Genomic DNA, 26,543 nt, shown 5'->3' with positions numbered 1-26,543 from the left:
CACAGTTTCTTTATCCTTTCACACGTTGAGAGACATTTGGGTTGTTTCTGCTTTTTGACTATTATAAATAAAGCTGCTGTGAACGTTTGTGTACAAGTCTCTGTGTGGACATATATTTTCATTTCTCTTGGGTAAATACCTAAGACCAAAATGGCTGAGTTAAATGGCAGTTGTATGTTTTAACTTTTTAAGAAACTACCAAACTATTTCCCCACCAGCAGGGTGAGTGCCAGTTCCTCCATATCATCATCAACATTTGGTATGGTCAGTCTTTTTAAGTTTAGTCATTCTTATAGGTATATAGTATTTCATTGGAATTTTAATTTGCATTTCTGTAATGACTAATAATGTTGAGCATCTTCCCATGTACTTATTTGCCATCTGTACGTCTCTAGTGAAGTGTGTGTTCAAAACTTGCCATTTTTTAATTGGGTTTTTTGTTTTATTACCGTTGAGTTTTGAGCATTCTTTATATATCTTCTGGATGTAAGCCCTTTATCAGATATGGGATTTCTCTTAACAGGATCCTCAGAGAGCAAAAATTCTTCATGTTGGTGAAGTTCAGTTTATTAGTTTTTTTTCACGGTTCTTGCTTTTACTGTTGATCTAAGAAATATTTGCCTAGTCCAAAGGCTAAAAGATTATTCTCCTATGTATTCTTCTAGAATCTTTATAGTTCTAGGTTTTACATTTAAGTTTATTGTCCAGTGGAGTTAATTTTTGTATATGATGCAAGGTTCAAGGCATAGAGGAATGTTGTCCCCCTACACCCCAACCTTTCTTTGGCCCGTGGATATCCAGTTGTTCCTAAACCATTTGTTAAAAAGGGTATCCTTTCCACCATTGAAGTGCCTTTGCATCTTAGTTGAAAATCAATTCACCATATGTGTGTGAATCTATTTCTAAGCTCTTTATTCTGTTCCATTGACCTATGTATCTATCCCTCCACCAATATCGCACTGTCTTGATTTTTGTAGCTTTAGAATAAGTCATGAAGTCAGGTAGTGTAAATCCTGCAACTTTGTTCTTTTTCAGAGTTGTTTAGACTACTCTGGGTTCCTTTAATTTCCATGTGAATGTTAGAATCATCTTGTCAATTTCTGTAAAAATACCTGCTGGAATTTTGATTTGGATCACATTGAATCTGGAGATCAATTTGAAGAGAAATGACATCATAACAGTATTGAATCTTACTATTCATCAAAGCCACATATTTCTCCATTTATTTAGATCTTTAGTGTCTCTCAGCAGTATTCCATTGTTTCAGTGTGTTGGTCTTGCACATTTAAAAGTAAATTTATCTGTAAATATTTTATATTTGTGATGCTATTTTAAAAGTATTTTTTATTTCATTTTACGATTGTTTTGCTAGTACATAAAAAGACGATTAAATTTTGTGTGTTGACTTTAAATCCTGCAACATTACTATACTCAATTAGTAATTCTAGTAGCTTTTTTGTAGATTTCATAGGATTTTCTACATAAATGATTATGTCATCTACTAAGAGGCAGTTTTCTTTTTCCTTTCTGATCTTGATATTGATACCTTTTATTGCTTTTTCTTGCTTTAGTGCACTGGCTAAAACCTACAGTACAAAGTTGATTAGAAATGGTGAGAACAGACATCCTTGCCTTGTTCCTGATCTTAGAGGGAAAGCATTCAATTTTTTGTCAAAGATTGTTTTTATAGCAATATTAGTTGAGGGTTGAAGCACAGATTCCAATTAGGCTTTCTTGTAAAAAGTGGAATAGTATTATGAATGTTCAAGGCAGTAAATAAAAAGAAAGGTTTGCAGTCATCCTTTTCCTTTGTTATTTTAACTTTATTAATGTTTTCTGACAGACCTGTAAAATTTGATTTGTTTTTTTGGTTTAGTATTGGATTTTTCCTCACATTTGTTTCTTGGCTCTATGAGTTAATTATTTTTCTCACATTCATTTGTTGAATGTGATTTTGAATTCCTTTCCCCCTAAATATATGACATATTTTTATGCTTTGAAAAACAAAGAATTTTCAGAATAGACTGAGCCTGAATAGGACATATAAGATATTTAATAGTGAGGCGGTTTAGTCACATTATTGACATTTTAAAACGAAAAACCTTCTTTAGCTACCATAGCATCAGCACTTCTTTAAGTACCTTCCTTAATTTAACTTAAGACACTCTCAAAAGTCCACATTAGGGTCTTAAGTTGTGGACCCTCTTGAACGTTTCTGATTCCCTAAGTAATGACAAGCATTCAGGTACATTTTTTTAAATTCTATTTTTAACATCCCTGGAACACAAGTGGAGTTGGCAAGAGTCTCTTCATAAACCTCCCTCACTATCCTGTTCACCAAATTCTCCAGTAGAGGCAGGAATTCTAATAAGTTTCAGCAGAAACATTTCTAAAAGCCCAATTTTTTTTCTGTCCATTGGTTTGGAAAATCCTGTTTCTCTGTATTATAACTGAGATAATGAAAAAGTGAGAGGCTTATCTGATATATTTAAGGAAGGGTAGAATTTGTGTGTGTGTGTGTTACATGTTGTCTCAAAAACATAAGTGTATGTATGTATGAGGGTGATTCCTCCATCACTCACCTGATTCATTAACATATCATTTTCTTTATCCAAGCCCTTTCTAACAAGCCCAGTGACAGAGGTCAATCCTTTGTCAACCCTTTATGCCTAGATAATCAACTCAATAGAAAAAAGTCCATTATTTTAGGCCATCTTTTTCCTTTGATGTTGCTATGGGAAGGGTTTCTCTCATGTACTGTGAAAGGATTTCTTATCCTCATTAATTGTTGAAGTTCTTCTATAATTCCTGTGGTTCTTATGAAAATGCTGTATAGATCCCTACCTAATTAGAATGCTTGTAAGTTAATTGGAAAACAATTTTTAAAAATCATAGTTTAAATGCTTGAGATCAGGCTAGAAATTTAGGGTTCATCCCCTGCCCCTTTCCTTGCATCTGACTTCTTCTGGACATGAAATACCAGTATTCGTTTGCTGTTCAACTAAATGTAATGATACTGTATTGTGTGGCATAGATATCAGATATGACCTTTAATAAATGGAAACTGTTTTGCTTTCTTAAGAGAGTATTGGTTGAATTTTTTTTTTTTTATAAATCAAGATAGAAAATTGTTCATTTGAATATTTAGGAAAAGGAATTCTCATTTATTAACATCACAGGACTAAGTGTGAGTGGCTTGGTGCTAGAGGCTACATTTGTTAAAGTGGCATTTTACATTTGTATTTCTAAAAAGGAGCTCCAATTTATAAAGATCAGAAAGAGAAAAAGGAAAACAAAAAGGATGGTGGATATTTGGGCTAGTGTTAAATGAGTTCAGAAAATTTGCTATAGCGTGACAATAGATGTATGTACTATTAGCATATAACATGAATTGTTACAACCACTCTTTCTCTCTCTCTCTGTCTCTCCCTCCCTCCCTCCCCCATGATTAATCTTTTAGTTTTCTGTCCAAGCCCTAGGTAAAGATACCAGTGTGTACAAACATGGGACTTCATTACGGTCTTAGACCAGTACACCTTCATGCTAGTTTCAGGTTTCATTATTTTTAGAGGAAGTTATCCCAACTTTACCTTTTATATCTCTTAACATCTTCTGAAAGTCATCAGAATAAGTTTTCATGGGAAATTTGTCATCTTGATTTTAAACATACATGATTATTTTGTTATTTTAAACTAAAACATGATAAACTAAATAAAACACTGATCCTTTTTTTTTTTTGCGGTATGGGGGCCTCTCACTACTGTGGCCTCTCCTGTTGCGGAGCACAGGCTCTGGACGCGCAGGCCCAGCGGCCATGGCTCACGGGCCCAGCCGCTCCGCGGCACGTGGGATCCTCCCGGACCGGGGCACGAACCTGCGTCCCCTGCATCGGCAGGCGGACTCTCAACCGCTGTGCCACCAGGGAAGCCCAACACTGATCATTTTATAATGAGTTGTAATACAGAGTAAGAAAAGAATTGCCTCACATATCCACAGCTATTGTTTAGTGCTGTAAATGAAGTAGATTTCACCCTCATCCAAGACTAACTTCTTTCAACTTTATTGAGATTAAGATAAGTTTCTAGATGTACTGGGCTGTGTGTGACTTAGGGTTTTCTTAAGTAAGAGATATGTTTCATTATATCTTTATATGTAGTCTTTGAAATTTAAAAGGGAAGTTTTGAAAAAAGTAAAATTTTACTTAATTCTTATTTGTATGCTTTCAAGTTGTCAGAAGCTTTTTTGGGGTGGAGGGGTGGTTATTTCTGTATATCTTTGCATAATACCTTTATCTTAATTCAGTGCGAATATAATTCTATTGTTCATAGTTTAGTTTTATAGGCATGGTCAAGTTTAAATAATAGTTTACATTTTATTTATTTTAAAATTTATTTATTTTTGGCTGCATTGGGTCTTCGTTGCTGCGCGTGGTCTTTCTCTAGTTGGGGAGAGCGGGGGCTACTCTTCATTGCGGTGCGAGGGCTTCTCATTGTGGTGGCTTCTCTTGTTGCGGAGCGTGGGCTCTAGGCACGTGGGCTTCGGTAGTTGTGGCGTGTGGGCTCAGTAGTTGTGGCTCGCGGGCTCTAGAGCGCAGGCTCAGTAGTTGTGGCGCGTGGGCTTAGTTGCTCCACGGCATGTGGGATCTTCCCGGACCAGTGATCGAACCCGTGTCCCCTGCATTGGCAGGCGGATTCTTAACCACTGAGCCACCAGGGAAGTCCCAATAGTTTACATTTTATACCTATTATTCTGTGTTGTTTTCTAAAGCATTTTATGGTGCAGTAAAAATCTCAGTGCTATTCTCATAGGGTTCTAGTCCTGGAGGCTCCACTTACCAGCCATAATCCATAAAACCAAGAAGGATTGAAGCTTGTCAACATCACTTTTAATCAACTCAAGGATTGTTATGGAAAGTCTCAGAGCCACAGGGCTGTCCCTCTCCACCGGGCTTGCTATTAGTTGCCTCTTGCAGTTCAGACAGCCCAAGAAGTGTGTGAAGCTGTGAGGCTGAGTCACATACAGTTTTCACTTTGACACTGCGGAATGGCTGAAAAATGTCTTTTGTATTTTAACTCTGAATTCCATGCAGCAGCCATATGTGAAATGTAAGGAATATAACCGTTATTCTGAGGCAGTTATTTTATAGTCAGTGCAGCTGGGTTATTCTCTGCCTCAGAACTTGGTTCCATCCCTGCTGAGGGACTGGGTGCCATTAGTCACAGTCTCATACTCTAGGCTTTCTGAGCTTCAATTTTTAAGTCTCTTTACAGCCCAGGAAATATAAAATTGGTGTAAAATTGGTGTTTGTATTCATATACATATTCCGTTAGTGCAAAGAAATAGTGATCTCTTCATTTTTGAAATATTTGAAAATCCATCAAATCATTCCCTCAGACTTTTTTAAATTAAAAAAAGTAGAATACTTTTCCTTTTTAGGTATATTGAGCTTGGATTGTTATTTGTTACTTAAAAATATCTTTGAAATGCCTAGTAATGTGTCAATTTTAATTTTTAGGGTATATTAAATTTAAAGATAAAGTATTTATTTGGGGTCTCTTAGGAAATACTGAGAAAACTAGGAAAACTGATTTGTTTTGTTCACTGACTGATGATGTTTTAGAAAATGTGTGGCTCATTAGATCAACACTTCTTACTAAAGGAAATTATTTAACATCCTTATTTTAAATCTCTAAAATATCTGAAGTATTACATCAGATATAGATGCAGGCCTAGAACTGAGTATTGTAGTTTAGTGGCTTCCAAACTTACTACCATGATCTGTAGGAATGTAGGAAGTGTACTTTCATTGAGTTCCAGCACACATACACATATGTGTATTTATACACGCACAACATAAACCAAAGTTTCAAAATAAGTATGATTTTCCATTCTGTTCAGTTTATTTTTCCGTTGATTTAGTTTTTAAATGTGGGTCTCAACCCACTAAATTAACTTCTCTGTTTGGAAAATGGGTCACGACTCATAGTTTGGCAGACACTGCTGCAGGGTAGGACTTGTCCAGCTAATGCTGCCATTTGCCACATTGATGCAGTGCAGGCAATGGTGAGGAAGCTTACCTGCCCCTGAGTTGATGGTAGTCCTCGGAGTGGCTTTGGAGGGGAAGAAAGTGATGTGATGTCATAGTTGCTGGGGAGAAGGAGGAAGAGAGTATAAGAAAAGATAAATGAGAAGTGACTTAAGATGTTTCATGGAGCCAAGCAAAGCTATTTTCTATTTCAAAAGGACCCTAATTCTCATAAACAGAAGAGAAACTTCTGTGCCTACTCTGTCTTCTAAGTGATTTCATGTATTTTGAGGCTAGAAAGACAAATAAAGTTTAGATCCCCATAGACGAATAAAACAGAAAGAAATGGAGATGAGTGAGAAATTGAGAGAAAGCAGTGCAAGCAGATCTAGATTAGTGTGCCATATTCATTGAATAATTGCTCAGTTTTCTGTAGTACTGTGAGTGGAGAGGCAAATTTTCAGTGTCTCATGTTGCAGTAATCAGAGCGGACATGGGTATTTCTTTGTTGAAAGCAGATTCAAAAAGTGAAAAAAAAACTTAAAAAAAAAAAAACACCTCACAAACTATCATGGAAGCCAAAAGTCTCTTTACTTATATGCAAAAACTATTAAGTTGCTGACAGCATTTTATCCTGCACACTTGCTGACAGAGTGCTTCAGGACCACTGCTGGGCTCTCTAGTGAGCCCATCTAGTAACTTTCTGGATGTTAAAAATCATGCATTGTTACCAACAAATCACATCGAAACTGCAGACTTAGGGTTCCAGAAAGTATTCAATAGCAGTAGTTTTCCTGCCATTTTTACCAAGGTGCTTTTGGCCGTGTTATTGCCAAAACTGAGTAACACTTAAGGCCTGTGGTCATACATGTTTCAGTTTCAGTATTCTTACTTTCATGTCCTTAAAAAACTTATCTGTTTACAAAAATATGAGTCCCATAGGGCTGGGCTGTGTCTTGTGTACTTCTGTATCCTCAGCAATTAGCCTAGTGCCTGAGACATAAAAACACTAAATAAATATTTAACATTATTATTGAAGAATGCCTAGAAAACCAAATATTGCTTTTTTTTTTTTAATTGAGGTATAGTTGATATATAGCATATTAGTTTCAGGTGTAAAACATAATGATCCAATATTGTACACATTGCAAAATGATCACCACAATAAGTCTACTTAACATCCATCCCCTTACATGGTTACAAAACAGTTTCTTCTTGTGATGAGAACTTTTAAGATCTACTCTTTTAGCAACTTCCAAATATACGATACACTATTATTAACTATAGTCACCCTACTGTTAACATTACATCTCCAGAACGTATCTACCTTATAATTGGAAGTTTGTACCTTTGTACCTTTTGACCCCCTTCTTCATCCATTTCTCCCACCCTCACCCACTGCTTGCGGCAACGACTAACCTGTTCTCTGTATCTATGAGCTTGTTGTTGTTTTTTTAAACCATCAAGTATTTACCATGAAGTTCATCAAAGTATTTAACACTCTGGTTCTAATTACATACATATTTACTGCATTAAAACTTTATTTTCTCATCTCTTGAGCTGGGATTATCTTTGAGGCAATATAAATTAATTTTACTTTCTAATGTAAGATTGTGGTTGTAAATTGTTATTAACATCAGTAAGTTTATTTGAAATGTAGATTGTGCGAATTATTCTGAGAACATTTTAAATCTAGCCCTCAAATTATTTTCCAATTAAGAAAGATTTTCTTAGCTGGATATTCCAATTACTTTCCATCTCTCTTGAGCTAGCCACTTTATAGAAAAATATTAGAAATCATTTTAGCATATTCTAGTTTTTTTGAAAACCAGATCTGTCATATCAAGCTGTCTTCTTGTTACATGTGATTTGGAGAGAAAAAGACTAAACAATTCCTTTTTGTAATTTTGAAATGTTCTCAAGAAAGGAGATGGTATCATGCTTACTTACATATTTATAATGCAATGGACATCCTATTTTGGTGAAAGGAAATAACATGGTGTTTCTTATCCTGTTGGGTTTTTTCCCTACCAATGTTTTACTTCTAAAAAGAATTTCAAACGCACTGACAACCACGTAAATAGAAAAGATAATATCTAAAATGACTCTTGTAGAAGTCATATTTCTGACAAATGCCATGGTTTCTGATCTAGATTGTACATTAGACATCTAGAAGTTATATATTTCACTTTTTTCCCACAAAAGGAGAAAAATAATTTCTCCAGTAAATAGTTAGGAAGGAATATTACTTGTCCGCTTGCCTAATAAAATTTGAAAAAGCAACCCCGCCCCCCTCTCCCCTCCCCAAGGCAGAGGTGGCAATAAAGACCCATTTCAAGTGTATCATGGCCATGATTCAGGCAGCTAGGGAAGCTCCAGACCGGTGTTCTCTTTGTTAACCCTTCGAGAACAATAACAAACTATGAAACTCTGAGACTAGATAATACAAATCCATTAATGTTGCCAGTGATTTGTAATGGGCACTATTAAAGTTGGTACCTTGAGCACCTTCAGAAGTTTCAGACTACTGCAGTAAGTGATATTCCATCATAAGTAGATACAGTAATTGTAAGTTATGGGTAGGAGGGATCCTTCTTTTTTTTTTTTCTTTGAATTTTATTTTAGTTTTTTATACAGCACGTTCTTATTAGTTATCCACTTTATACATATTAGTGTATATATGTCAATCCCAATCTCCCAGATCATCACAGGACCACCACCACCCCCTGCTGCTTTCCCCCTTTGGTGTCCATACATTTGTTCTCTACATCTCTGTCTCAGTTTCTTCCCTGCACACCGGTTCATGTATACCATTTTTCTAGGTTCCACATATATGTGTTAATATATGATAATTCTTTTTCTCTTTCTGACTTACTTCACTCTGTATGACAGTCTCTAGATCCATCCATGTCTCTACAGATGACCCAGTTTCGTTCCTTTTTATGGCCGAGTAATATTCCATTGTAGATATGTACCACATCTTCTTCTTTTTTTTTTTTTGCGATACGCAGGCCTCTCACTGTTGTGGCCCCTCCCGTTGCGGGGCACAGGCTCCGGACGCGCAGACTCAGCGGCCATGGCTCACGGGCCCAGCTGCTCCACGGCACATGGGGTCCTCCCGAACCAGGGCATGAACCCGTGTCCCCTGCATCGGCAGGCGGACTCCCAACCACTGCGCCACCAGGGAAGCCCTGTACTACATCTTCTTTATCCATTTGTCTGTCGATGGGCATCTAGGTTGCTTCCATGACCTGGCTATTGTAAACAGTGCTGCAATGAACATTGGGGTGCATGTGTCTTTTTCAATTATGGTTTTCTCAGGGTATATGCCCAGTAGTGGGATTCCTGGGTCATATGGTAATTCTATTTTTACTTTTTTAAGGAACCTCCATACTGTTCTCCATAGTGGCTGTATCAGTTTACATTCCCACCAACAGTGAAAGAGGGTTCCCTTTTCTCCACACCCTTTCCAGCATTTGTTGTTTGTAGATTTTCTGATGAAGCCCATTCTAACTGGTGTGAGGTGATACCTCACTGTAGTTTTGATTAGCATTTCTCTAATAATTAGTGATGTTGAGCAGCTTTTCATGTGCTTCTTGGCCATCTGTATGTCTTCTTTGGAGAAATGTCTATTAAGGTCTTCTGCCCACTTTTGGATTGGGTTGTTTGTTTTTTTGATATTGAGCTGCATGACCTGTTTATATATTTTGGAGATTAATCTTTGGTCCGTTGTTTCATTTGTAAGTATTTTCTCCCATTCTGAGGGTTGTCTTTTCGTCTTGTTTGTAGTTTCCTTTGCTTTGCAAAAGCTTTTAAGTTTCATTAGGTCCAATTCGTTTATTTTTGTTTTTATTTCCATCACTCTAGGAGGTGGATCAAAAAAGATCTTGCTGTGATTTATGTCAAAGAGTGTTCTTCCTGTGTTTTACTCTAAGAGTTTTATAGTGTCTGGTCTTACATTTAGGTCTCTAATCCATTTTGAGTTTATTTTTGTGTATGGTGTTAGGGAGTGTTCTAATTTCATTCTTTTACATGTAGCTCTCCAGTTTTCCCAGCACACTTACTGAAGAGACTGTCTTTTCTCCATTGTATATCCTTGCCTCCTTTGTCATAGAATAGTTGACCATAGGTGCATGGTTTTATCTCTGGGCTTTCTCTCCTGTTCCATTGATCTATATTTCTGTTTTTGTGCCAGCACCATTCTGTCTTGATTACTGTAGCTTTGTAGTGTAGTCTGAAGTTTGGGAGCCTGATTCCTGCAGCTCTGTTTTTCGTTCTCAAGATTGCTTTGGCTATTCAGGGTCTTTCGTGTTTCCATACAAATTGTAAAATTTTTTGTTCTAGCTCTGTGAAAAATGCCATTGGGAGTTTGATAGGGATTGCATTGAATCTGTAGTTTGCTTTGGGTAGTATAGTCATTTTCACAATATTGATTCTTCCAAATCAAGAACATGGTATATCTTCCCATCTGTTTGTATCATCTTTAATTTTTTTCATCAGTGTCTTATAGTTTCCTGCATACAGGTCTTTTGTCTCCCTAGGTAGGTTTATTCCTAGGTATTTTATTCTTTTTCTTGCAGTGGTAAATGGGAGTGTTTCCTTAATTTCTCCTTCAGATTTCTCATCATTAGTGTATAGGATGCAAGAGATTTCTGTGCCTTAATTTTGTGTCCTACAGCTTTACCAAATTCATTGATTAGCTCTAGTAGTTTTCTGGTGGCATCTTCAGGATTCTCTATGTATAGTATCATGTCATCTGAAAACAGTGACAGTTTTACTTCTTCTCTTCCAATTTGGATTCCTTTTATTTCTTTTGCTTCTCTGATTGCTGTGGCTCTGACTTCCAAAACTGTGTTGAATAATAGTGGTGAGAGTGGACATCCTTGTCTTGTTCCTGATCTTAGAGGAAATGCTTTCAGTTTTTCACCATTGAGAATGATGTTTGCTGTGGGTTTGTTGCATATGGCCTTTATTATGTTGAGGGTAGGTTCCCTCTATGCCCACTTTCTGGAGAGTTTTTATCATAAATGGGTGTTGAATTTTGTCAAAAGCTTTTTCTGTATCTATTGAGATGATCATATGATTTTTCTTCTTCAGTTTGTTAATATGGTATATCACATTGAGTGATTTGCGTATATTGAAGAATCCTTGCATTCTTGGACTAAATCCCACTTGATCATGGTGTACGATCCTTTTAATGTATTGTTGGATTCTGTTTGCTAGTATTTTGTTGAGGATTTTTGCATCTATATTCATCAGAGATATTGGTCTGTAATTTTCTTTTTTTGTAGTATCTTTGTCTGGTTTTGGTATCAGGGTGATGGTGGCCTCGTAGAATGAGTTTGGGCATGTTCCTTCCTCTGCAATTTTTTGGAAGAGTTTGAGAAGGTTGGGTTTTAGCTCTTCTCTAAATGTTTGATAGAATTCACCTGTGAAGCCATCTGGTCCTGGACTTTTCTTTGTTGGAAAATTTTTAATCACAGTTTCAATTTCATTACTTATGATTGGTCTGTTCATATTTTCTCTTTCTTCCTGGTTCAGTCTTGGAAGGTTATACCTTTCTAAGAATTTGTCCATTTCTTGCCAGTTGGCATTTTATTGGCATAGAGTTGCTTGTAGTAGCCTGTTAGGATGCTTTGTATTTCTGCAGTGTCTGTTGTAACTTCTCCTTTTTCATTTCTAATTTTATTGATTTGAGTCCTCTCCCTCTTTTTCTTGATAAGTCTGGCTAATGGTTTTTCAATTTTGTTTATCTTTGAAAGAGCCAGCTTTTAGTTTTATTGATCTTTGCTATTGTTTTCTTTGTTTCTATTTCATTTATTTCTGCTCTGATCTTTATGATTTCTTTCCTTCTACTAACTTTGGATTTTGTTTGTTCTTCTTTCTCTAGTTCCTTTAGGTGTAAGGTTAGATTGTTTATTTGAGATTTTTCTTGTTTCTTGAGTTAGGATTGTATTGCTATAAACTTCCCTCCTAGAACTGCTTTTGCTGCATCCCATAGGTTTCGGATCGTTGTGTTTTCATTGTCATTTGTCTCTAGGTAGTTTTTGATTTCCTCTTTGATTTCCTCAATGATCTTTTGGTTATTTAGTAACGTATCATTTAGCCTCCATGTGTTTGTGTTTTTTACGTTTTTTCTCTGTAATTGATTTCTAACCTCATAGCGTTATGGTCAGGAAAGATGCTTGATATGATTTCAATTTTCTTAAATTTACTGAGGCTTCATTTGTGACCCAAGATGTGATCTATCCTGGAGAATGTTCCATGCGCACTTGAGAAGAAAGTGTAATCTGCTGTTTTGGAATGGAATGTCCTATTAATATCAATTAAATCTACCTGGTCTATTGTGTCATTTAAAGCTTCTGTTTCCTTATTTTCAGTTTGGATGATCTGTCCATTGGTGTAAGTGAGGTGTTAAAGTCCTCCACTATTATTGTGTTACTGTCAATTTCCTCTTTTATAGCTGTTAGCAGTTGCTTTATGTATTGAGGTGCTCCTTTGTTGGGTGCATATATATTTACAATTGTTATATCTTCTTCTTGGATTGATCCCTTGATCATTATGTAGTGTCCTTCCTTGTCTCTTGTAACATTCTTTATTTTAAAGTCTATTTTATCTGATATGAGTATTGGTACTCCAGCTTTCTTTTGATTTCCATTTGCATGGAATATCTTTTTCCATCCCCTCACTTTCAGTCTGTATGTGTCCCTAGGTCTGAAGTGGGTCTCTTGTAGACAGTATATATATGGGTCTTGTTTTTGTATCCATTCAGCGAGCCTGTGTCTTTTGGTTGGAGCATTTAATCCATTCACGTTTAAGGTAATTATCGATATGTATGTTCCTATGACCATTTTCTTAACTGTTTTGGGTTTGTTTTTGTAGGTCCTTTTCTTCTCTTGTGTTTCCCAGTTGGAGAAGTTCCTTTAGCATTTGTTGGAGAGCTGGTTTGGTGGTGCTGAATTCTCTTAGCTTTTGCTTGTCTGTAAAGCTTTTGATTTCTCCATCGAATCTGAATGAGATCCTTCTGGATAGAGTAATCTTGGTTGTCGGTTCTTCATTTTCATCACTTTAAGTATATCATGCCACTCCCTTCTGGCTTGTAGAGTTTCTGCTGAGAAATCAACTGTTAACCTTATGGGAGTTCCCTTGTATGTTACTTGTTGTTTTTCCCATGCTGCTTTCAGTAATTTTTCTTTGTCTTTAATTTCTGCGAATTTCATTACTACCTGTCTCGGAGTGTTTCTCCTTGGGTTTATCCTGCCTGGGGCTCTCTGGGCTTCCTCTACTTGGGTAGCTATTTCCTTTCCCATGTTAGGGAAGTTTTCGACTATAATCTCTTCAAATATTTTCTCGCGTCCTTTCTCTCTGTCTTCTACTTCTGGGACCCCTATAATTCGAATGTTGTTGTGTTTAATGTTGTCCCAGAGGTCTCTTAGTCTGTCTTCATTTCTTTTCATTCTTTTTCTTTATTCTGTTCTGCAGCAGTGAATTCCACCATTCTGTGTTCCAGGTCACTTACCCGTTCTTCTTCCTCAGTCATTCTGCTGTTGATCCCTTCTAGTGTATTTTTCATTTCAGTTCTTGTATTGTTCACCTCTGTTTGTTCATTAATTCTTCTTCATCTCTGTTTATTTGTTCTTTAATTCTTCCACGTCTTGTTAAACATTTCTTGCATCTTCTCGATCTTTGCCTCCATTCTTTTTCTGAGGTCCTGGATCATCTTCCTTATAATTATTCTGAATTCTTTTTCTGGACGTTTGCCTATCTCCACTTCGTTTGGTTTTTTTCCTGGGGCTTTATCTTGTTCCTTCTTCTGATACATAGACCTCTGCCTTTTCATCTTGTCTGTCTTTCTATGAATGTGCTTTTTGTTCCACAAGCTGCAGGATTGTAGTTCTTCTTGCTTCTGCTGTCTGCCCTCTGGTGGAAGAGGCTATCTAAGAGGCTTGAGCAAGTTTCCTGATGCGAGGGACTGGTGGTGGGTAGAGCTGGGTGTTGCTCTGGTGGGCAGAGCTCAGTAAAACTTTAATCTACTTGTCTGCTGATGGGTGGGGCTGGGTTCCTCCCTATTGGTTGTTTGGCCTGAGGCGACCCAACATTGGAGACTACCTGGGCTCTTTGCTAGGGCTAATGGTGGAGTCTGGGAGGGCTCCCGCCAAGGAGTACTTCCCAGAATTTCTGCTGCCAGTGTCCTTGTCCTCACGATGAGACACAGCCACCCCCCGCCTCTGCAGGAGACCCTCCAACACTAGCAGGTAGGTCTGGTTCAGTCTCCTATGGGGTCACTGCTCCTTCCACTGGGTCCTGATGCACACACTACTTTGTGTGTGCCCTCCAAGAGTGGAGTCTGTTTTTCCCAGTCCTGTCATAGTCCTGCAATCAAATCCCACCAGGCTTCAAAGTCTGATTATCTAGGAATTCCTCCTCCTGTTGCCAGACCCCCAGGTTGGAAAGCCTGACGTGGGGCTCAGAACCTTCACTCCAGTGGGTGGACTTCTGTGGTATAAGTGTTCTCCAGTTTGTGAGTCACCCACCCAGCAGTTATGGGATTTTATTATATTGTGGCTGCGCCCCTCCTACCATCTCATTGTGTCTTCTCCTTTGTCTTTGGATGTGGGGTATCTTTTTTGGTGAGTTCCAGTGACTTCCTGTCGATGATTGTTCAACAGTTAGTTGTCATCCCCGGTGCTTTTGCAAGAGGGAGTGAGAGCACGTCCTACTCTGCCATCTTGAACCAATCTCTCTAAATTAAGAAGGATCTTTGATTGTCTTAAAACAGGAATTTAAAAATATAGTCAAATAAATCTATCTCTTAAAACAGTTTTTTTCTAAATAGTGAGCTGGTTATTTGTTTTCTTCATATCCCAAAGTTCCATTTTCTATAGAATTATTTGCCAGTAAGTAAAAATGATAAGCTTGTCGTTCAGGAAATTCACAAACTGTACTAAATGCAATGAAGTGTAAGATTTGGAGAAACTGTTGTAAATTTAATATTGCAAATACAAGTCAGCATTAAGGTACCATTTGGATATTTACAGTTTTACTAAAATATTTTAAATATTAATATTTAAGTTCTTTCTACAGTGTGACCAGATCAGAAGTTGTGATACCCAGGAAATAGCTTCACAAGTGGTCATTCATCTGCTAAAATAATATGTTCTTTCTAGTGTTAAAGTAGTTTTAATTGTTTTCTGCTAAGATTTAGTCTGGTAATAGTCAAAATATTAACAGTGAACACACATTATATATCTTTTTAAAAAAATTAGTCTATCCAGAATCTATATAGATAATCTAGACACATAAAATGACATTTTAGGTTGTTTGACTATACAAAATTTCTTCTCAATAGATTGTAATATTTTAGAGTCAGATTCTACTTACTAAGTCTTAATAAAAGCAGTTATCTAGTCGGAAATTCATTTCGTATAAAACTTTTTTCTTTTTGCGGGGGTCAAAGGACGCTGAGACTTTGAGAAACAAATAGTATAAAAGAATATTTAAATTAAATGTACCCCTAATGTGTATATATATATATATATATATATCTTACATTTTATCAAATGTTAAAACCATATTGATATCTCTTCGGATATCTCATCTTTTTCTTTTTTTCTTATTTGTCAGTATTTGAAAACTTTCTAACACAAAAAAGGAAAGCAGGATAATATGCTTGTTTAAAACCAAAAGCATGAATGGTTAGTACAGTTATTAAGCAAACAAATATTATAGCCAACATTTATTGAGCACCAAGTGCCAGGCACTGCTCTAATTAATTCTCAGACAACCTGTAAAGTGTAGGTACTTGTAGCATTTTCAGTTTTACAGATCAGGAAGACATAGAAGGCTTAGTGACACACTGAAGGTTACAGTGCCAACAGGTAGTTTACATTATATTGCCTCCTATGGAGTATTATTTTAGTATATAGTGTTTAGTGTACTAATTACTATTTATGTTGCATTACCATATATAGTATATTATTGTAATTCTTGAAGCCCTTCTGAGTTTTGATTTTATAGCAGGCCAAAATTATCTCTGTAATTGGTATAATACTAGTTAAGACACGGATTGTACTAAATGGCTTGACCAAAGGAAATGTGGTTCCACCACAAGGATCAAGGTAGAGTCATTGTGGTTTATTTACATACAAAGAGATGGGAGTATAAAGAGCTCAAAATTTTAATCTTACTTCTACTACTTATTTAGTCATTGTTGAGTGTTTATGTTCATTAGTTGTTAATTGTAAGAGCTGAGAGTTCTTGTATTGAGAACATTTGTGAACTGCTGAAATATTACAAGGCTTCTAATTAAAATATCTTCTGATATAGTTATGGAGTGTTTTCCTTTTGTTCCCAAAGCATCTAGTTTGGAATTTATAGTGTCATATGTTTCTCCTCAGCCATGATTTTTTAGAAGGCCCAACCCTCCTAGTTGTTTTCCTTTTGAATTAAATGCTTTTTACTTTGCCTTTATTACTTTTTAATATCCAAGAGATTTGGGTGAAAGTATTATATGGTTATTAATTTGAAATAGTCTCTAGAAATCTATTTCTTCAAGAACCAGCTGGGAAGAAATCAGGTATATAAATTTTTTTTTTTTTTTGCGTTACGCGGGCCTCTCACTGTTGTGGCGTCTCCCGTTGCAGAGCACAGGCTCCGGATGCGCAGGCTCAGCGGCCATGGCTCACGGGCCCAGCCGCTCTGGGGCATGCGAGATCTTCCCGGACCGGGGCACGAACCCATGTCCCCTGCATTGGCAGGCGGACTCTCAACCACTGCGCCGCCAGGGAAGCCCGCAATAGTTTTTTTTTTTTTCAACCAGGTGTGGCAGTTTTGCTAGATACAGTGAAAAACAGTCTCTCACTTTTTGACTCAAAGTTGTGTGTGCTTTGTGAGCATAGATGGAATTAAAGCATTTTAATGTTTTTCAAGATCAGTGTATCTTGGACACATTTTGATGACTCAGGGCTGATTTTAGCTGCAGAAGGAACTAGAGCAGAGTTGCACTGAGAAGGAACAGATGTTTTCTAAGTTTCAGGATGAGTAGGTTGGTTGCATAGCACAAGAGTAATGGGACGATGTAAAAGGCAGTGACAGTGAAAATAAGCAAGGAGATGTTCTCAGGGTGGTGATGGTTTAGCAAAAGGATGAATGAAATAAGGCCACATGCATATGATGAAGGTCATTAGATGTCACAAAGTGGAGATTTCTGGAGTGAAATGGAGCCACACAAGGCAAAGGTAGAAATTGTACTGGTGAGGGTAAGTTACTACCAGTGATGAACTATTCCGTTCTGTTGTATCCTATTAAAAGATACAGACTTCCATGCTCTATAGGGCTCAGTCTTATCCATAATAAGTAAAATCTTAAGCCTGTTGAGGATTTTCAAATGCCTTTACTGGCCTGAATGATTTATTAAATCAATACAATTATGAAAAATTATAGTTTGGGAGAGAAAAGTGAAGACAAGTCCGTTCTTTTGAATTCTTCTTATTCTTGGTGGAGTGCCAAATGTCCTTAATAGATTGACTTCCCTTGAGCCCAGGCCTCTTCTTCACTCAGTCCTGTTGGCTGTTAACTAATGGCCACCTCTTCTGAGGGACTTGAGGTAGAGCCACATCGCTTTCTTCCTTCAAACCTTCTACTCCTTGATAGTTTCTATTTTAGGCATCTTGACACTCTCTAGCATAAATTCAGTCTCTGTTTCTGGCCTTCAGAACCTTTCTTAAGTTTATCCCACACTAGTTTGATTTTTTTTTTTCTTTTTTTTGCGGTATGTGGGCCTCTCACTGTTGTGGCCTCTCCCGTTGCGGAGCACAGGCTCCGGACGCGCAGGCTCAGCAGCCATGGCTCACAGGCCCAGCCGCTCCGCAGCATGTGGGATCTTCCCGGACCAGGGCATGAACCCGTGTCCCCTGCATTGGCAGGCGGACTCTCAACCACTGCGTCACCAGGGAAGCCCTTTTTTTCATTTTTAAATCATCACCAAGAGTGGCTTCCTGTTGCCCACTGTAGCAAATATAAATTCCTTCCATCGGGCTTTCCTGTGCTCTTGTCCCCTCATTTTCCCTAACTCCCACTCCCCTCTAATGGTGACAATTCCCTATTCCTTTGACTATATGTACTAGTCTCTTGGCAATTTTTTATCTCAAAACTTACCTGCTAGTCAAAAAGAAACATTGATTAGGTATATATGTACAAAGTATTTTGGTGAAGACAGGGATCTAAAGATTAATAAACTATTTTCTCAATGTTTTGTAATAGCCTGTATGGGAAAAGAGTCTGAAAATATATATATACATATGACTGAATCACACTGCTGTACACCTGAAACTACCCCAACGTTGTAAATCAACTATATTTCAATAAAAAATACCATAAAATAAAAAAATTATTTTATATGCCCCTAGCTTATTTATAGTCTGACTGGTGAGATGGAAAGAATCTCTTTGTAAAAAGGCAATTAACAACAGAAGGTAGGATGTGATGTGTCAGATGCTTGGAATTAGCTATAAATGTCCAAAGCTGAGGAAAAACTCTGGGCTGGGGCAGTTGAAGTGGGATTCACAAAGGAAATAAGAACTGTGTTTTCTTACCAATTAGGTGAATAGTAGGGTGTGTGTGTGTGTGTGTGTGAGAACTGTGTTGTCCTACCAATTAGGTGAATAGTAGGGTGTGTGTGTGTGTTTAAGAAAGACTTTGTCTTTCTCTGTTTACTCCTTGCAGGAATAGGAGAATGACAGGTGTTTTAGGGAAGTAGAAAATGCAAAGTGTGGAGTGGAACTATAAAGTCTTGCCTTGAGTATAAAAGCAAAAGTTTATGTAAGGAAGTAATACGAGATATGGTTGAAGAGGTAAATTGGTGTTAGAGAGTTAAAAAGAAAAAAAACACACTAACAGCAAAACTATACAGACCGCTTTAAGAATTTGTAATTTGGAACTGGGCAGGGACTAATACCTTTTTAGAGAAACACCAGAATTTTAGCTGAGAACCAAACTCACCATCAAAAACTGACATTTTCTTGCTGATTTGTATCAGTATTTCAGATGGCTTCTTTAGACCCAGCTAAAGTAACTAATAATAATGCTCACTGCCATGGACAATGACAAAAGGGTCCTGGATTCCTAAAGTCATAACTGTCAGGTAGTAAAATATTTTTATATCTTCTTCATATTGTTTGAAGTAGAGCTAATATAAAAATAGTTCAAATTAATGTTTCTATTTGTTTTTTTCTGATATTCTCTTGCTGTTCAAGTGGAACTATTATTTGTGACAGGAAATGAATGCCCTAGAGAACCTTTCTTAATGTGACTAGTTATACTTTTGAATCTGACAGTTCAAGTCATGGCCTTTCCATAGTTGTTATTTCAGTTATTTTCATCTCTTTTTGTGTGTCTTGAGAAGTTAAGATTAAGCCCAAGTCTGTTAGACATAGTTTTCACAGGAGATTTGTATCCTGGGAAAAGACAACAGATTGATTGGTTCAGGTTTGTTCAGTGCAGATTTTTATTGTGAGAAAGAAATCAGTTCATTATACCTTTCTCCCCATTGAAGGTGATAATTGACCCTTTATTGTTGCATTCACAGCTTCTTTAGAGAATTACTGTCAAAATTGTGACTTTAAAAATATAGCATCAAGACTATTATTGACTTAAAAATAAATAATAATTATTTATAAATAATACATAAATAGGTCTAAAAATCTAGCTCTTCTAGTGTACCATTTTCATTAAACATTTCCTTCAGTGTTTCTGCGTGGTAATCTGGAAGCAGAAACCTGAACTCTAGTGATATACTACACAGTAATAGAATTTGCATCTTTTTGGTTTGATATGTATTCTTTCTTTTGGAAATAACAACCTTTGACATTTTTAAAGTTAGATGTTTTTGTTAAGATCAATAATCATTTACAGAAACATCTATGGCATAAATGGAATGGTAACATATGACTTTAATTGTACTAGGAATAGAAAAAAATAAGGTATTTTTATAAAGAGCAAAGAAATCATTTTTATTTAGCACGTATTATATGCCCAGGACATATTATACCTTCTAATATTTATAAAGTCTTATAAAGTAAATATTATTTCTACTTACAGATGAGAAAGTTGAGATACAGAGAGGTTAAAGAACTTGCCCGTGGTCATGCAAACCAGTAAATGATATAATTGGATCTGAACGCAGGTTTGCTTGACTCCCTAAGCCCACTCCCATTGTTCTTTACAACACTGTTTTTGTGTAAATATTGCTGACTTAAATTTTCCATTGGAGACGTTGATCAAGTATTCCAAGGGGGCTTCCCTGGTGGTGCAGTGGGTGAGAGTCTGCCTGCCGAGGCAGGGGACACAGGTTCGTGCCCCGGTCCGGGAAGATCCCACATGCCATGGAGCGGCTGGGCCCGTGAGCCATGGCCGCTGAGCCCGCGCATCCGGAGCCTGTGCTCCGCAACGGGAGAGGCCACAACAGTGAGAAGCCCGCGTACTGCAAAAAAAAAAAAAAAAGTATTCCAAGGGAGTCAGCACATACAACAACAGTGCACTGAACAGAGCAAGCTCTATAGAAACGCAAGACGGTAGAGAGATCAGTGACCCAACAACATCATCATTTAATGAAAATTTTCCCATGTACCTTTTCTAAGCAAGCATTTATGTTTATTTTTTCATTTGATAAATTGGAAGTATCCCTACCTTCTTAAAGTATCCTATAATTTATAGAACTTTTATTTTGAGTATTGTCTTGGACTATTTGCCTGTACTTTAATAAAGTGATGGCTTCAGGAATTGTTAGTATCTCTTAAGCCAGTTACTGCCTCAGAAAGTGGCCCAAGATTACTGTGCTTCAGGGTTGGTGATTTGCTGTCAGCTATTATTTCTCAAAGTCACATTCTGGCAGTTCCTTTCTTGCTTCTTTTTTTTTTTTTTTTTTCCTGTGAGTAACTTAAAAAGTGCCAAAATTTCTAGGGAAAATTAGGCGACTAAACTTGTTAAATCAATAACCTTAATTTGCACCTGATTATATGCATCCATAAGCTTTGACCAGTGGGCCTAAAGGTGTCTCCACATCCTCCTGGAAAAGTGTAGTACTTTCACTCCCTGACATTGTGTTCCTATTTTTTCTTTTTTTAATAAGGAGGTGTTAATTCTGCCATATTTGCCTTAAGACAGTACTGCACTACTGGTACTGTTTTGTTTGCTGGAAGGACCTACAGACTTACCCTTTATTTCTCTTAATTACGTACGCTGCTCTCGTGGTCCTAAATATTTGAATGTGGTTCTGCTTACTGGCTGTATAAGTGTAAATACGGTCAAGAAGGCAAAAAGCATTAGCAGCTCTGCTCAGAAATGATGTTCTTTCACTTGCGGTGGTTTCTTTTCTTCAGTGAGCCTGCTGCTGCCTTTCCTCACCATCTCCCTTTCTTCACGGTGCCAGTAGTTGATGTCTCTGTCACTGCTACTCACAGCTGCACCAAGTGATGTAAAACAGGTTTGAAACTTACAATACTTTTCCCGTAACAAAGGTGTATCTTCAAGTTTGTCAAGCAGAGTGACTGAACCACTTCTGCTTTCTATTCTCTTGTCAGCCAGTGCCTTGCCGGAGTTTTCACATTTGTTGTCACAGTAGCGGTGCAGTGTGATTTATAATCCATATGCCTCTTTTAGGTACATCTGCAGGTTTAAACGCTTTGCTTGTCCCTACAACACAGGACTCATCTCTACTGCTTGAGTGCTTCTGGTGTATAATCACGGTAGCAGTGTATTTCAGCTTCACCATGGTCATCTTAAAGAAAACACACAGGGGCTTCCCTGGTGGCGCAGTGGTTGAGAGTCCACCTGCCAATGCAGGGGACACGGGTTCGTGCCCCGGTCCGGGAAGATCCTACATGTCACAGAGCGGCTGGGCTCGTGAGCCACGGCCGCTGAGCCTGCGCGTCCAGAGCCTGTGCTCCGCAACGGGAGAGGCCACGACAGTGAGAGGCCCGCGTACCGCAAAAAACAAAAAACAAACAAAAGAAAACACACAGGAGCTTTAATATAAGCTGGAAGCTTTTCTACCAAACTAGAAATATGCTAATGGCAGATTCCAGGCACTCTCATAAAGGCACTATACTGTTATTAAGAGGAACCTCTTTGGCTTCCCTGGTGGCGCAGTGGTTGAGAGTCCGTCTGCCGATGCAGGGGACACGGGTTCGTGCCCTGGTCCGGGAAGATCCCACATGCCGCGGAGCAGCTGGGCCCCGTGAGCCATGGCCACTGAGCCTGCGCGTCCAGAGCCCGTGCTCCACAACGGGAGAGGCCACAACAGTGAGAGGCCCGTGTACCGCAAAAAAAAAAAAAAAAAAAGGAACCTCTTAAAGAATGGTTTCATCTTAATTAATTTTACTATTTAATAAGGCCCCTTTTGGAATTTTTCTTTTGGGGGCTTACAACAGAAACATAAGATGTTGGGTTCTCCTTAATATACAAATAATATGTATTCAGAAATGGGTCAACCATAGTGTCACAGTTTTGTTGTGATCATTTATAGCCATGGAATAATAGCCTGAAGATGCCTCTCAAATCTTTACCTCATTCTTCTCTTAAACCATAGTTTTGAATCTTCAGATGCCTACTGGGCAGTTATATTGACTCTTTCAGATCACCTCAGATTTGCTCATGTTTGTTACTTATTCTTTAAATGAAAATGTAATGGCTACCTGCATCACTCAGTCATGAAGCTTAAGTTTATTAGGTACCCATTATGTGCCAAGCACTTTGATAGGCACTGGAGTTAGAGCAGTGAATAAGACTGACATGGTCCCTGCCTTTATGGAGCTCACTGTGTAATGTACAAGACTGCTGATTAAATCAGTTCTTCAGGAGTGACGACTGTAATGATAGGGAAGATAAAGGGGTTGTTTGGATGGAGGGCAAGGGTCTGTAGCTTTGTCTCATGGGTTGGGAGGACCTCCCTAAAGAAGTCACCTTTAAGCCCAGAATTGAAGGGCATGAAGGAGTTAGATGAGTCGGGGCAAGCTGGTCCCTCTGTGCCTCAGTGTCCTCATTTGTAAAGTACCAAGAGAAAACTAACAGTAAATTAGTTAATGCATGCGAAGCACCTAGGACATCACCTGACCCTGAGTGTGGCTGCTGTCTTCATCACCTTTATCATCGTCACCAGTCATTCATTTATTCAGGTATTCAAGTAAACATTGATTGAGCATGTACCAAGTGCTGGGTATTTTTCAGTACCGTGGTGGGATTCAGAAATGAAAAATTTTTAATCTGCCTATTCTAGGCTCTTAAGGTATGTATACAAATAGCTTAATAGCAAAAAGAATAATACAGTAAGAACTGTACGGGAGATATGAGCCAATATCTGGGAAGGAGCCATCCTTTCTTTCTGGGAGTGGTATATGATTTGTGTCACTTACTTGGCAAATAATATATACTGCCTGTGAAATCTAATATTTTCCTGAATTCTGATTAACTTTTAAGATTTTACACGCGTAGGTCTTTACTTGCCACTGAAACTTTCCATGTTTGAATCGAGAAAGTATATATCACACAGACTGAAGCAGGTGAATAGTAGGCTCTCTGTATGTTGATGAGTGGTCTTGGAAACCCATTAAACTTTTTAGGGTCACTTATACAAAAGCCTCATAACTGCTGGAGACCTTTATTATGGTAGTAGCACATGCTTTAGAGGGACTCAATATAGATTAGAAGTAGATGTCGCCTCCTCTAAAATAAAAAAAGTTCCCCATATTGTTCTTCAGGGGTGCAGCAAATGTTGATAACACCAAATGTCTGTTTTAATACTTTGCTATAGTAAAGTGGCATCCCTGACATTTTTTGAAATGTATTACCATATGCAGCTGAAAAAAATTAGAGCAAGAATCAAAATTGGTAATCATTTAAATGTTTTTTGTTTGACAGTAGCAAAAGTAGCATATTTCACTTTTGCTGGTACAAAATAAGAAGCTCAGCAGACGGGAATATATTTCAACAAAATGAAGTTTGCAAAATGTTACTTACATCTCTCTCTTGAGAGAAAACAGTTAATTGTGTAGTAAATAGCATATTGTAGCTTTTGGTATATAAAATTAGTGAGCTTCTTATTTGCTGGAATCTTTTGTTTTTATGTCTTAATGCAGTACATTTATGATTAAGATGCAAGCTTTCTTTCTTTTTTTTTGGTCTGAACTTTAAAGCAAAAAGCTGTTATTTCTAATAAACAGGTATTTCCCTCACAATTAGGTAGAACATTGAGCTGACCATAACAAACAGGCTCGTAGATTATATCATCCAAAAAGAAATAGATTAATGTATTTTTAAATTAAGGGTAGTCTTCAGAAATTCCCTGGTAATAAGTCTTTGCAGTGGCTTTTAATCTCTTAAAACATAAGGCTTGCATGGGATAAGACATGAATTAATTTCCCAGCTTTTGACAAAATTGAATCCAAAACCATCCACATACATATGACAGTCACTTCTAGAGAGTAATTAGCTTGCTATAAATACAAGAGATTTCCTGTGAGAAAATTGCTCATGCTATGTAACCAATAGAGAAATCTGGCAGATTAAAGAAAAAGTATATCTTATCCAAAAAAATAGAACCCTTCAGTTTTTTAGTTTGTTTTGGCTCTTGTGCTTTTTTGCTGAAATTTAGTTGTGAGAAATGTGGCAGGCTGGTGTTTAAGACATGTTTATGCCCTTTATGGGGTGTGGGATTAACTTCATAATTAGCTTTTAGAGATCTTTATGGAAATTTTTTCATGAATCTATTAAACTGCACAAGGATGATTTGCCATTCAGTTGAAAAGCAAACCAATCCCTGAACCTTAGGATAGACTTTAGAACTAGACGAATCTGGTGGGATTCTCATCCAATGTATGTACCTTGGTTTTATATCTATAAAATGGAAATGACAGCATCTACTTCTTAAAATCATGATGTGAATTCTATAGAATAGTGTGGATAAACCATCTAGCACAAATCTAGGCTTATAAAAGTCATTTTAAAAAATGGTGTTTCCTTCTACCCCCCCATCACTTCTTCTCTAAGGCATTTAATGAGCCATTACAAATAGGGACCTTGTTCTTTTATCACCTTGGGATCCAGAACATTAGGATCTTCTGATCTTTTTACATTTTTCTTTCATATGAGGAATTGTGACATGAGAAACTGAGTACATAACTAACACCACAGGTATGCTTCTTGGATATTTGTTGTAGGGAACCTGGGCTGCCGAAAACTTGATACACCTCTTCTAAAAAAGTAGAGCTGTGCTTGAGAGTTTCTGTCTGTGCTGCAGGGTTCTAACTTAAGGAGGCATTTTGATTTTGAGTTCAAGGTATTGTTTCAAAGCCAGGTATCACTTTGGTTTTAATTTATAAATAACCTCGTGGAATAGCCACTTTTCCAATTCAGGTTAACAAAGAATAGAATGAAAATAAACCAAACAGTCAGTTGTTTGCCTTCCTCTACTACCATTAATAGTTTTAGGCTATATAAAAGCATATAAATATGCTCTATAAAGCATATTCAGTAAAGCATATATTGAATAAGTCAAGGTGAACTGCATGGGCTTTAGTTTCTTCAGTTTTATTGTCATTTAAAATGGAAGTTAACAGAAATAGAATAAGAATTCTTCTGTTTGTAATACATGATCATATTTTCCTAACATAAATTGAGTGCAGAATAAACCCCAGGAAATAACAGGAAAGCAGGCTAACAGAATTGCAGCCCCCTATGTCTACCAAAAGGTTTACATAGGTTAACTCATGCAGACCCAATAGGAACCATCTGGCATTGTGCTCCAGGTTACATGGCTTAAAAATTGAACAGCATAGAGTGGCGTAGCATAGAGCCTAAGGCTTGTACAGCATGGAGCACACCACAAATGTGTCAAAAGCACTGGAATCAAGATTTTAATCTAGTTCTACCTACTCCACAGTTCCTTATATTCTTTTGTAGCACTCTCTTTTCTAAATTGTCTCAGTAATCTAGCAAGGTGAGGAAAATACTGAATTGTCCTTAAATTGCACTCTGTGTGGTTATTTGAAGAACTTAAAAGGAAGCAGTCTGGTATGTTGGAAGGAGCTCAGGACTGGGTATGAGATTTGGGGTTCTCGTCTTTGTCTTAAAAGAGTTTTTTTTTTTTTTAATTAGAAATACGGTTTTTCAGTAAATCATGTCTAGCATCCTTTTTAAACTAAAATACAGTCATTTATGATTATTTGACTTTAAGGATTTATAAAAGAAAGTGAACACATTCAAAGTCAAACAAAATAAATGCCTTGAGAATTCTATTCAGATCACATGGTTAAGAGCTTTGGAGTCAGGGGAAAGTAAGCTTGAAACCTTCTGTCACTAGCTGTCTGAATTTTGTAAACACAGCCTGTGACCTCATGGTAACATATGTCTGCTCTTCCTTATAAATTTGGTCTGGTTTACCAAAGGGCGATATATTAATTAGTAATAATAAATTGGAATTACTCTAAAACAGTCTTCCTTATAGAGCAGAATTCAGAATAAGTTA

General features: G+C 37.3%; 1 protein-coding gene across 1 annotated transcript in view; it reads left to right on the top strand.

Moving 5' to 3' along the window:
• RNGTT (RNA guanylyltransferase and 5'-phosphatase) overlaps positions 1 to 26,543 on the top strand; it is a 221,505-nt gene that overhangs the window by 172,198 nt on the left and 22,764 nt on the right. The window lies entirely within an intron of this gene.

The sequence above is a fragment of the Monodon monoceros genome, unplaced genomic scaffold (genome assembly GCF_005190385.1).
Source record: "Monodon monoceros isolate NGI ecotype Baffin Bay Population unplaced genomic scaffold, NGI_Narwhal_1 Super_Scaffold_15, whole genome shotgun sequence".
NCBI classification, from domain to species: Eukaryota; Metazoa; Chordata; class Mammalia; order Artiodactyla; family Monodontidae; genus Monodon; species Monodon monoceros.
Note: the sequence above shows the minus strand (reverse complement) of the source record. Positions and strands in the feature narration are given on the sequence as shown.